Source organism: Pinus tabuliformis, chromosome X (assembly GCF_031772625.1).
Source record: "Pinus tabuliformis cultivar Carrire ecotype Pingquan chromosome X, CPIR1, whole genome shotgun sequence".
Classification (NCBI taxonomy): Eukaryota; Viridiplantae; Streptophyta; class Pinopsida; order Pinales; family Pinaceae; genus Pinus; species Pinus tabuliformis.
In genome coordinates, this window is record NC_142308.1 from 560,604,495 (window position 1) to 560,617,204 (window position 12,710).

The following is a 12,710-nucleotide window of genomic DNA, read 5'->3' on the forward strand; positions in this document are numbered from 1 at the left end:
GTTTTTTGTACTTATCATTTTTGCCGATCATAAGGTGTTTTCCAACCTATGATCGAAGACGATGTATATTTTTGACACACTCCTATCTATATATATATCATTATTACCGGCTTATCTTGTTTAACATATGTGATGAAATGTTTTTAAATTTACTTGCATGATTATCGCAAATGTCTGTCCAACATTCGAGAAGCAATTGCATCTGCTAATGTATTTAAAGACCTTGGAATATGCTGATATTCAATGTAATCAAATTCACGTTCCAAGAGGCGCACTCTCAAAAACAACCTTAATAACACAGGATTTCTAATGGCATATACTCTATTAAGCTGTAATACAACGAGTTCAGAATCTAACCTCACTATCAAACGTCGAATTCCAAATGAAATAGATTCAGACAATAATTCAACCACTGCACTGTATTCTGCAATGTTATTCGTCGTTTGACCGAGGCTCACCCCATGCATAGAAACTAACTCGTCAGAGGGCGAATAGATAACCCAAGCTGCGGAAGAGATATTCCGTGTACTACGACAAGCACCATCGGCAAATCCAATGTACGTTTGGAGAGGCGTCGACATCTGAAATATCAAGAGCAAAACCAATATAAGCCAGAATAACGACGAAAAACACACTTTCTAAGCTAAGCACACTATCTAAACTAACAAACATACTAGCTAGAAAGAAAACCTAACCTAACTAAAATTCTCCATACCCACCATTTAAGCATAATACCTCTTTAGGTAAAGTCCATTTCTGGGTTTATCCAAAGAGTCCCCATCAAAATCTACCAGCTCATAGGCCCCTTTTGCTAGCTTTCGCTTTACAATGTAGGGTCCATGCCACATAGGAACGAATTTTCCAGCACCTAGCTTATCGTTAGCTTGATCATATAATAGCACTAGGTCTCCCTCTGAAAAACTTAGAGGGGTCACATTTCTATCATACTGAGCTTTCATCCGCTTCGCGTGAGTCTCGATTGCCAATGCAGCGTCACGTCGAGTCTCATCTAATTGAGCTAAGTATAATAAACATTTGTCCTCTTCGGAAGTAGCTGGGAGTAATTCGACAGCCATTTGAAGTGATGGGATTTCACATTCAATGGGTAACACAGCTTCCAAGCCATAAACTAGCTGGAAAGGAGTGAACCCTGTTGAAGTTTTCACTGAAGTTCGGTATGCCCATAGCGCTGAAAATAACATGTTGTGCTAATTCGACAGATGAATACCAATGATTTGTCGGATCATGATAACCAGAAATTTGTTGATAGACTCAATCAAACCGTTGGCTTGCGGATAATAAGGAGTAGAGCTATCGTGGCGCAAACCAAGCTAGCTTGTAAGCTCAGTCATCATGATGTTTTGAAAATGGCTCCCATGGTTAGTGATGATTGCTTGCGGGACACCAAACCTAGTTATAATGTGATTGAATAAGAAAACTGCAGCTGTTTTGCCGCTTGCGTCGAATGTAGGCATCGCCTCGGCCCATTTAGTAAAATAATCAACCGCGAGGATGATATACGCATGCCCCCCGGCCGAGTGAGGGTTACAAGTAATAAAATCGATACCCCATTTGGCGAAAGGACCAACGGCAATTATAGGATGGAGAGGAGCAGGTGGTGCGCGCATCTTGCGATCAAACACTTAACAGTTGTGGCACTTTCGGACCGCAATGATACAATCTTTAAACATGGACGGCCAGAAATAGCCAGCGCGCAACACCTTCTGAGCTGTGGCATACCCAGACATATGACCGCCACATGCTCCAAAGTGACAATCATTGAAAACCCTCTCAGCCTCTTCGTGAGTTAAACAACGTCGAAAAACTAAGTCTGCCCCCCGGCGATAAAGTGTATCTCCAATAATTCTATATTGCTGGGATTGAAACCGAATTTTTCGACGTTCCGACTTTGAAGCTTCAGGCCGAAAGGTTTGGGTTTGGAGATAGATGATTATATCCCCGTACCACGGATCTAAAGTACTGATAAGAAACAAAGATTCGTCCGCAATGGACTCCTCTGCCATAGTTTCTGTGTCAGCATGCAGGAAATCACACATCAATTCCACAAAAACTAAGGATTTCTTAGACTTGGACTTCTCGAACTCCAAGTCGAACTCTTGCAGGATAACGATCCATTTAGAGTACTTTCCCCCTAGTAGTTGTTTAGTCAAAATATAAATCATAGGGTTGCAATCCGAAATAACTGTAGTTTTACGGAGAAGAATGTAGTGACGAAAACGCTGGACAGCTTGAACGGCTGCCAGGGCCAATTTCTCCACATGCGAATATTTTAGCTCAGTGGGGTTTAATGTCCTACTAAGATAATATATCACATGTTCCGTTCCGAATTCATCTTCTTGGACTAACACCATTCCAATAGTGGAATGCGAAGCTGCGAGGTATAAGAAGTAGTCCTGGTTGTAGTTGGGAGGATGCAACAACGGTGCATGGGTCAACGCGTGCTTAAGTGCATCAAAAGATTGTTGGGCAATCTCGTCCCAAAAGAATGGAGCGTTCTGTTTCAACAACCGTGTAAAACCTTTAGTGACCTCGGCGTAGTTTGGAATGAATCGGCGTAAAAAGTTTGCTTTCCCTTGCAAACTTTGGAGTTGGCGCAAACTCGAAGGAGGAGGCAATTTGATGGTAGCTTCGACCTTCGAGGGATCGAAGCGAATGCCGGCTTTTGAAACAACAAATCCCAGTAATCAACCCGTTTCTATACAAAAGACACACTTGTGGGGATTCAACCGAATACGATAATGCCTACACCTCATAAAGATTGCTCGTAAGTGGACAAGGTGATCAGCTCGATGTAAAGAATGAGCAGGAAAATCATCAAGGTACGGTTGCACAATGTGCTTGATGTCATGAAATGCGTAAGACATCGCCCGTTGAAAAGTCGCTCCGGCATTCTTAAGCCCAAAAGGTAATTTGCAGTAAGAAAATGTCCCCCATGGACAAATGAATGCCGTTTTTGGTTGATCGGCAGGTAGAATATTGATTTGATTATAGCCTGAAAAACCATCCATAAAGGAAAACATTTCACTTCCGGCACAATCATCAATGATTTGATTGATATAAGGTGTAGGATAGTTGTCTTTTGGACAAGCTCGATTTATATCCCTATAGTCGATACAGATTCTTATTGTTCCTTGTTTCTTGTTAACCGGAACAATATTCGATACCCAATCCGTTAACGGGATTGGATAAATGAAACCTGCTTTCAACAGCTTCTCGACTTCTACTTTAATCGCAGCCACTTTTCTAGGGTGAATCTGACGCAACCGTTGCCGGATGGGTTTAGCGTCCGGGCAGGTCTTTATTTCATGAACAACAATGGCAGGATCGATTCCTGACATTTCCTCGTAAGACCATGCAAACACATCGCGGAATTCTTGGAATAGGGCCTTGTAAGTTTGAATTTCATCTTCTGTACATGAGGCACCTATATGAATGTTTTCCTCAATTCCGGGCTTCACTGAAATGTCAATGGGAATAGTGCAAGAAATATTCCCTAAATTCAACTCTGAATCAGGATGTTTCGTTGGATTCTGAGCGTCTTTGACATATTCAGTGGTAAAAATAGATGAAAAATCGTTTTCAAATGCATCATCCTCAGGTAAAAATGAAAATCTATAATGGAGATCTTCCCATGGTAGATCGTCTACACTTAGGATTTGGCGAAGTTGTTCGTCAGATGACACGACTTTGGGAAACGCTATCCGTTCTGAGGTTGATGTGAAAAGTGATTCCTCACTGACCACATTCATTTGGTCGATTTGGGTTGAACGCGAGTCGGTAAAAGACATGACGGCTTCATAAGCAATTTCATATGGACTCAAAGGCATAGCATCACCGAATGAGTCTACCTCAGATTCAGATGGGACAATCCAAGGATCGTCGTAAATAATGGTGTCTGATGTAATCATATGAATTGATGCAAATGAAGGGTCTGCGTTGATTGGAGGGAAAGGAAAAGTTCCCAGTAAACCGGAATCTTTAACTAAACCTACGCCAACGTCCCTATAAGGGATTGTCGTCTTACCGACATGTTGGATACTCTCTGAAGAGGCTGGGTCGGATGAAAAGTATGTCAGCTGATCAATTGTCACGATCTTACCATTATGTGGAAACTTTATTACTCTGAAGACCGATGAAACGACCGCTGTCATAGCATATGACCAACTTCGACCCAAAAGAAGGTTGTAGTCTAGAGGGGCATCAACCACCTCCACATCCAGACTAACGGTTTTACCTTCTACCCCTATAGGCAATTCCTGTAGAATACCAAACGGACGGAACCCACGACCATCAAAGGCTTTAAGGATGGTCGGGGATTGGTTCAGCGAAGGGGAACCAAGCGATCTCCAACACTGAATCGACATAATACACGTGGAAGCTCCCTCATCAATTACAGTCCGATGAATAGGCCTGTTTTTGACTATCACTGGAATCTGAAAAGCCATTTGATGGGGTAGACGCGGTGTACTATTTTCTAGATCGAAGATTATCAGATTCGGGTCCTGAACATCAACAGCTCCGATAGCCGACAAAAGTAATTTTCGCTGTGCTGGGCATGATTGCAGCACTTCTAAAGCCGACATTGCTGAGGGTGAAACAGCTAAGTCCTCAACAATGTTGTAATTCTGGGCCACTCTCGCATGTGGATTGAAAGCAGACCTTCGAAGTACACCCTTGGCAGGCGGTTTGATTACTAAGTCCGGGTTAGGTTTTTCGATCTGTAGTGGATCGGAACCAGGAGCTGAGGTTGATGGATTAGAATGAGAAGATTCTGCTTCCTTACCATCAACAAGATTCTTACTACCATAATCTTGCGACCGAGTCGCAATCCTCACATGAGACATCATCAAAATGGGTTCTTCACTGGCAGTCGAGAAAGAACCTATCATCTTACTCTCCTGCTTTGGAAATGGATCTTTTAACACAGCAGGAGTGGGAGAACCTTTGACTATTTTCACAACCTCGGCCCGATGAGGGCAATCTCTTGTGAAATGATCCTCTTCACAAATAAGACAAGGATATCGAGGTTTGCGCTTTTCGTCATTGGTTTCCGACTTTTCTGTTTTCTCCTTTGGAGCCTTGTCTGCTTTAGCCTTCTTCTTTCCTTTCTTCTTTCCACCGTTTTTTTATTTGGCCGTAGATGACTCTACTGCGTGAATATCGGCGGAAAGTTCAGGAGAAGACTCTCCTGTCGGGGAATCAGGTAGGGTGATTATAGGAGTAGTAGAATTCTTGGAAGATTTCTTCTTGCTCTTTGTGCTTACCATACCAATCATGCCATCAGCGGCATGAGATCCCGAAGGAGCAGCAGCGATTTGATTCGATTTTGGAAGATCTGGGATCTTCTCGTGTAACGTACCTGACTGAGTATAAACTAAGTCAAGGTAATACGCCTGAGCAATGACTTGCTCCTCAGTAACTACTCCGGCCTTAGCTACATCTTCAGTAATCTTCGGTAATAATGATTTAACAAACCATTCAGCTAAGATTTGGTCCGGAATAAAAACTTTCACTAACCTTCTTCGACGTCTCTACTCATGAATGTGATCAGAAATATACGTGGACGTCGATTGTTTTAGTGAAGTTAATAACTCCGTGCCGTTATCGTATCTGACCGGCAACTGAAAGTGAGTTAAGAACGAGGTAGCTAACTGGCTAAAATTGTCAAAAGAGGCCCGTGGTAACTCAATGTACCACTTGGCCGCAAGACCAATGAGTGTACGCTGGAAAAGACGTAAGCGGATCGAATCATCCGAGATAGAATTTGAAGCACACCAGAGGTGGTAAGTCATCACATGATTGGACGGATCCTCTCCAGACTTACCTTCGAACTTGGGTATATCACTGGGCAATTTATTTGGCATTGGCGGCCAGAACGGAAGATATTGAATTGGATCGTTCGTTAGGCGCGTCAAGTCTGGTAAATCCAAAGTTGCGATAAACAGTAATTGCCGGTTAGGATCTCTAAAACTCTGGGTCACAAGACCAGTCCCAGGAGGAGGATATCCAGGATAACTAGGAACAGGAATCGCATTAGGGATATTATATCCTCCTGGAAAACCAGGATTAACCGGACCGTACTGGGGTTGTTGAGGTTGTTGATAAGTGTACCCAGGATACGGTTGATACTGGTAAACCGGCTGCTGGATAGCTTGCCCATATTGGTACTGTCCCTGGTACGGTTGATGAACAAATTGAGGTTGAGTAGTGACAACCGTACTTATACCAGGCTGACCTATAGGCATCTGGACCGTGGTTTCAATCGTAGATCCAGACAATGGTAAAGATGTCTGAGGAGTGGTTGCAGAGACAGTAGAAACCGGAGCTGTCGATACTCCAGAAGTAAGTGCGGCAGATGTTGCGGTAGTTGCAGCAGCCGTTTGAGATGGAGTACTAGGAGCAATTGGCGGCTGAGTAACTACCAAAGTTACAGAAGTTTGAACATTTGACTGGACAGGTTGCGGTTGCTGGGGTGGACCAGAAACTACGGGTTGTCCAGTTTGAGGTACCAACTGTATACTTGGTTGCAACACCTGTTGACCCTGTGACGGATCCCACACTATCATTCCAGGGTATTGACCCGTAACAGGTTGAGGATACTGGGATCCATAACTGGATTGAGGATAGGATTGATAACTGAAAGGCACAGTTCCCATACCTTGAACATATGACTGACCTTGAGGTGGTTGATAACCTTGACTCGAGTATTGACCTTAAGGTTGATAACCTTGGGGTAAATACTGATACTGGGGTTGACCTTGACCTTGAGGTTGATACCCTTGAGGTTGATACCCTTGAGGTAAATATTGATACTGAGGTTGACCCTGGGGTACATATTGAGGCTGGGGTTGACCTTGAGGCATGTATTGCACCATAGGTACATACTGACCTTGAGGCTGCCCCCCAGACACAATTTGTGTACCTTGAGGTTGCCCCCCAGGCGTTAATTGAGGCTGCCCCCCAGGCAGTAATTGGCCACCTTGAGGTTGAGAAACGGGAACTGAACCTGACATCATGTAAATGTCTCCTACACCCAATGGTTTATTACCATTGTTTCCAGCTAATAACCCATGATCAATGGGTTGAGGAGATGCCCCCGCAAAGGTACCAGAAAGTGACTGATACCTAGTGGGAACAGAAGGACCGTCGTGTAAGAAAGATTTAGGAGATTGAGTGAACACGGACGACTGACCAGACATATTTACAGAAGTATAAATACCTCCAGGTGGAAAAGGAGTACGAGGTGTAGAAAAACCTATCCCTGAGTTGTCTAAATAATTTGTTAACGAAAGGTACCAAGTAGTACTTCTAGGAGGACTGTAAAAGATAGATTCACGCTCCCTGAGCTCAATAGTAGGTTGATCTTCAAGGTTAGAGACGCCTATTTCTTCCTCTGGAGCAAGTTCTTCAATAGCAATCAAACCAGTAGGAAGATTTTCGGTGATAACTCGTTCTACTCTTGGTGAATTTGGAACACTAGAAGTTGGAGTAACAGGTTCAGATATTTCAGGTTCTTCGCCTATATCACTAGTAGATGAAAAACTACCAGCAAGCTCGGAAACTGTAAAGCTTCGGGATTATAACCTGTCTCTAGACTTTGGTAATCTGGATGGACTACCAAGGAAGATTCTCCTTCTTTAGGTGAACCTACTCTACTGCCACTAGGAGGAGTTACAAGGACCTTCAATCCTTCGTACTGACCCGGGACGTCTTCAGGAGATCCACCCCGCGATCTACGGAGTTTCTTCAACAAATCTGTTTCGGTAACAATCTCAGGTGACTTGCCCCGAAGTCTACGGGACTGTCTCGGTAATTCCGCCACAGCTAAAAACTTTTAACTACTACACACGAAAACAAAGTAAAATCTCAAATCAAACCACCTAAAGTCGCTAAAGAACCAAACAAATTTGAATCACACGCCTAAAGAATCTAGGGCGTCAAACCAAGCACAAACAGTAGCCTTCCAGACCGAAAACGCTAGTTGGAGATGAAACCCAACATCCCCGGATTCAGTACAGAAGTAGCGGGTGGAACAGTTACCCCGACAACCTGCTTAATGAATAGACCGGCACAAGTTCCTCCACTTTAACCGTCTCGAGTGAAGTGAACCCCCTGGAAAATCCAAGTGAGTCTAGCCGACGTCTGCTCCAGGTACAGTGGGATCTTCCCTCCACCGTCACCTCGGTAGAATCCTAAAGATAATGGTCACTAAGGTTACCAACCACAACAAATGCACCTGGGGGAACAGTCTACACTCCGACAGCACGCAAGGGCAGAGTATCAAGCTCAATCCCCTTGCCAGTTCCTTGACAATAATCCAAGGTTTACCGACAAGTGACCCCTGGCTCCTCGACAATGGTTAATCCGAGGTTTACCGTTTGTAATACGTGTGTGTCTGGCGTCGTTCCCAACGAGGGAGGATTGATCCCCTCACTGGTTCGGACACGAGCTCGTGCTTCTCCTTTAAGAGGAGCTTTCCCAGAGTACAAATGAGACAATTGGGTTTATTCTATCACAAGAAAAGCTACTTGTTTGGTTTTGTTGTCTTGGAGAGTTAATTACTCTCCTACTCCAAGACACTAGCCTGATCTAAATTGGTGTTTCAGAGCCCTAGTAAATAAAAGTTACTACGTTGATTTTACTTTAAGCGTTAATTTTATGGTTTTTCTTAAAGACAAAAGGTAGCGGAAATGAAACCAATGGTGTGTAGACTCGACTCAAACCACTACAAAGATGCACCTAAGATGATTTACGCTACTTTTCTCTTTCAATGAAACTCCTAACTAAGAGAGTTGGAAAATGCAAATTTTATAGAAAACAACTTTCTTAGTAAAGACAATCAAAGAAACAATTCTCTTTATCTTTCCAAGCATACAAACATGACCACTCCTTACGTGCACGAAAAATTCTTTTTCTTTCAAAATACCCCAAAGCTACTTGAAACAAAACTTTTCAAAGGAGATGTTTTTGTATTTTTCTTATTTAATAAAGCATATAAATCGATTTTAACAAAAATCAATCTCAAAATCTATAAAAGCTATGAAAAATTGACGCACAAGCAAATCAAAAAGAAATTTACTCTAAAGCAAACCTAACGAGGCAAAAGCCTACAAGGATGATTCTAGGTTGTTTTACTTGACCACAATCAAGCCAAGGACCAGCTAATGCAGAATCAAAAGACCAGTCAAAACAAAACTCAAATCTTTTTGTTCTTTTTGTAAAATGGAATTCAATACTCAATCAACAAGCACTTCGAAATTTGCCAAAGAGACAACTCAAAGGTAAGTTGCTCTCACAGGTAGACTTTATGACAAGTCCGACTCCTAAGAAGGCTGACAAAACCAGAGAGATCTAAGGCTTGACAACTTCTACCGCCAAAGTCACTACAGGACCTACTCAAAAATCAAACCCTAGGGCTTAAACTTCTATGAAATCCACTAAAACACTCAATGCTATCGAAACAAGTTCAGGTGAAGATCTTTGACAGGAGACTAATGGATCTGGGTAGTAAAAACTAAGAAAAATCAAAATCTAATAGGAAAAATGTAAAAAATGGAAATTTCTTAATTTTTAGCAGGGTACGCAGGCAACCTGTTAAGACAGGTGCGGGCCCGCTCTGTGCACACAGCAACAGTGCGTACAGGTACGCACTGTGCAATACTCAGAGGGTGCGTACTACTGGAAAAACCAAGAAAAACTAAATTCAATCTAACCCTAAGCTACGCCACCCAAATACAAAGTCACAGAGCCAAAAACAAGAAAATAAATGACTTTTCTCAGATCAAAGTTGCACACAAAGGAAAAAACTTTCACATCAATGGAGTCCCCAGTGGAGTCGCCATTTTGTCAGGCGGAAAGAGTCGATAGTGCGGACACAACCAACCTCCCTAGGAGCCTAAGACTCTCTAGTGACAAACAAGACAAACAAGAGCAATCTTTCTCTAAACATGCATTTACTATACAAGAAATCAAGTGTTTAGATCCTACCTGTAGTCCAACGCTGTTGTAGCAGTCCAGCCTCGCTGATCCGGATGAGCTCCTCCTTCACTTCGAAACCTGCATTCACTAACAATCAAACGATTAAATAGCACTTGATAATCTCATAAAAATAAAACATATTTAACACATAGACCAAGGAGTACATGAAACAACTCATAAATAACAAGTTATTGAGAAGAATGGACTCATTTGCATTAATAGGAAACAAAAGGAACAATTACAACCTAAGCCTTGGTGTTGTGCAAGTCCCTCCCAGGGTCCATCAAGAGTTCTCCTTTACTTTGACAAAGCTCACCAACTTCCAAATAGAACAAGCAAAGATGGTAATCTCTCCTCACAAGCTTCTAAATGGGAGTCCTAATTCCAGCAGCATCTACCCTTAGAAATGTTTAGCTTTCAACCTCCCCTCCTTCTGGCCCAATGCCTGTATTTATAGTGCTTAAGAGGAAGTTAATCAGGTCCACCATCAATGGGATAATCCCCTCTTTGGATGGGATAGCTCCTCTCTTGATGGGATAAGTTCCTCTTTCATAGGGGTACATGAACCATCTGGAGGCGCTCAATACACCTTGAACAACCTTCTAGAATGCTCTAGAAGTGACCACAAGTAACTTTTTAAAGATGAAACTCGCGCCTTTTGACCTTTACAGGGGTACGCACCTGCCCCTTTACATACAAAGCGTACAAGTACGCAGTTTTTGTGAACATTAGGTGCGTATACGCAGGTAAGGCCGAGAGAATCTGTGTACCCAGAGATAAACATATTTACAAAGACTTTCTCTATTTTTGGAGTTTGACATGGAGAGCAGAGGCATAAGACTTTCCCAGGAGGATAGCATGACTGTTGATAGAGCCATACTAACTGTAAATAGCCATGGTGACATTTTTTAGTGTAACACTTGAGTGAACCAATACAAAAGAAGAGAGTAGTAGATGGCTTAACAAATGTGTAGAAATGAGCTTCAGGTCTCTTCTATTTATAGTCTTCCATGAGGGTCCACTTGGGGTTGAGGCCTACCTAACCAATTTCACATGTGCTTTAGGGCATACCCATTCCATTATACATGAGTGGATAAAATAATTCTAAAATCAACTTCCGCTTTTCCAAATAGGGTGATCTTTAGGTCGATTTTGGTCCTATCGAAAAGTAGAATTTAATTCAATCATCATCTCAGTCATTTAAGTTATCTAAGGTGGAATTTGACCCTAGTTGAAAAAATTAACATGACAAGCATTCATTCATCTTTTTAAACCATATCATGATGTGTTTAATCATATTATATATCATGTAATTCCTATCAAAGGAAGGGTTGAAACAATTTCATAAAAAGTTGAAGAAATTTCATCCAATGGTTGAACCCATAATTCAAAAGGAATTAAGGAAGTTATTGGATGCTCAGATAATTTTTAAGTTTTGACATTCTACTTGTGTTCCATATCTGGTCCTTATTAGGAAAAATTATGGGGAGAAAATGTTATGTGTCAACTTTCATAATCTCAGCCAGGCATCACACAAAGATAATTACCTAGTGCTATCCATGGAGCATATTCTCCAAACAGTATATGGGTCTGAGATGTTGTCCCTGTTAGATGGGTTCTTTGGTTACAATTAGGTGCTACTGGCAGAGCCAGACCATCTAAAAACCACATTCAGGACCAAGTGACGAAATTTTTCCTTTAAGCGCATGCCATTCATACTTATTGATGCAAGTGTTACATTTCAAAGAGAAATGAAAATCACTTTTTGTGACTTAATTGGTCAAAATGTAGTAGTCTTTTTTTGTTGAAGTAAGTGTCAAACCTTCTATTCAATATAATAAAAAAACCATATTACAAAATTTACAAATGAGAAGTGGGCCATGTAAAGCCTAGAAAACCAATCCTACGTCCCACTATCCAGGCCCTAGGCCCACAAAACCGTGAAGTCGGAACCAAAACGATACTTGAGTGCCCAATCCGTTCGATCTGTTGTCAGAGATCTAACGGTCAAGAAAAATATCGGAATCGTAACAAGCATACCCTTTAACTTTTGAATCAGACCTGATAAGCCTTTAGAGACCACTCTATAAAAATTTTGGGTCCATTTTGGCTGATAACCCTTGCGCATGTAGTCCACCCGAAATCCACCAGATGCCAGTGATTCACTTCCGTCCGAGTGACTTGCTCGATGTTTAACCCTACTTTCAGAACCGAAGCCTAATAAAGCTACTGTTAAAGTAGATTTCAGGCCTATTTGTCTTGGTAACCACCTTGATATTTGCCACATGGAATTGATAAGATTGATGCTATTTCTCCTATCTGCTCGCCCTTTAACCAAGCTCCCTACAAAGCCAGTGAAAGGTCGATATGTAGTATATTTCAAATTCATATACATATTTGAGTTGTCAATTGAAACCCACCCAAGAACCTTGGGTTTTTAGATTTCTGGGCCCATATTCTGGCTTAAGGGTCGTTCCTTCTTTATGTATATATCCCTGAACTATTGCTTCATGTGGACTAAAAATCAATAGTTTCTATAAATCTACAACCTGCCAGTGTCCCCTGCTCTAATAGAGCTCCTGATCCAGGTTCACCTATTTGAGACAATCTTCCCTCAATCTCCCCTGGGGAATCTCTATCCACTTATATTTAATGCTACTTTAAGCATGGGGTACTCCTTCATTAGCTAAGATGTTTGCTAATTTGTTGGC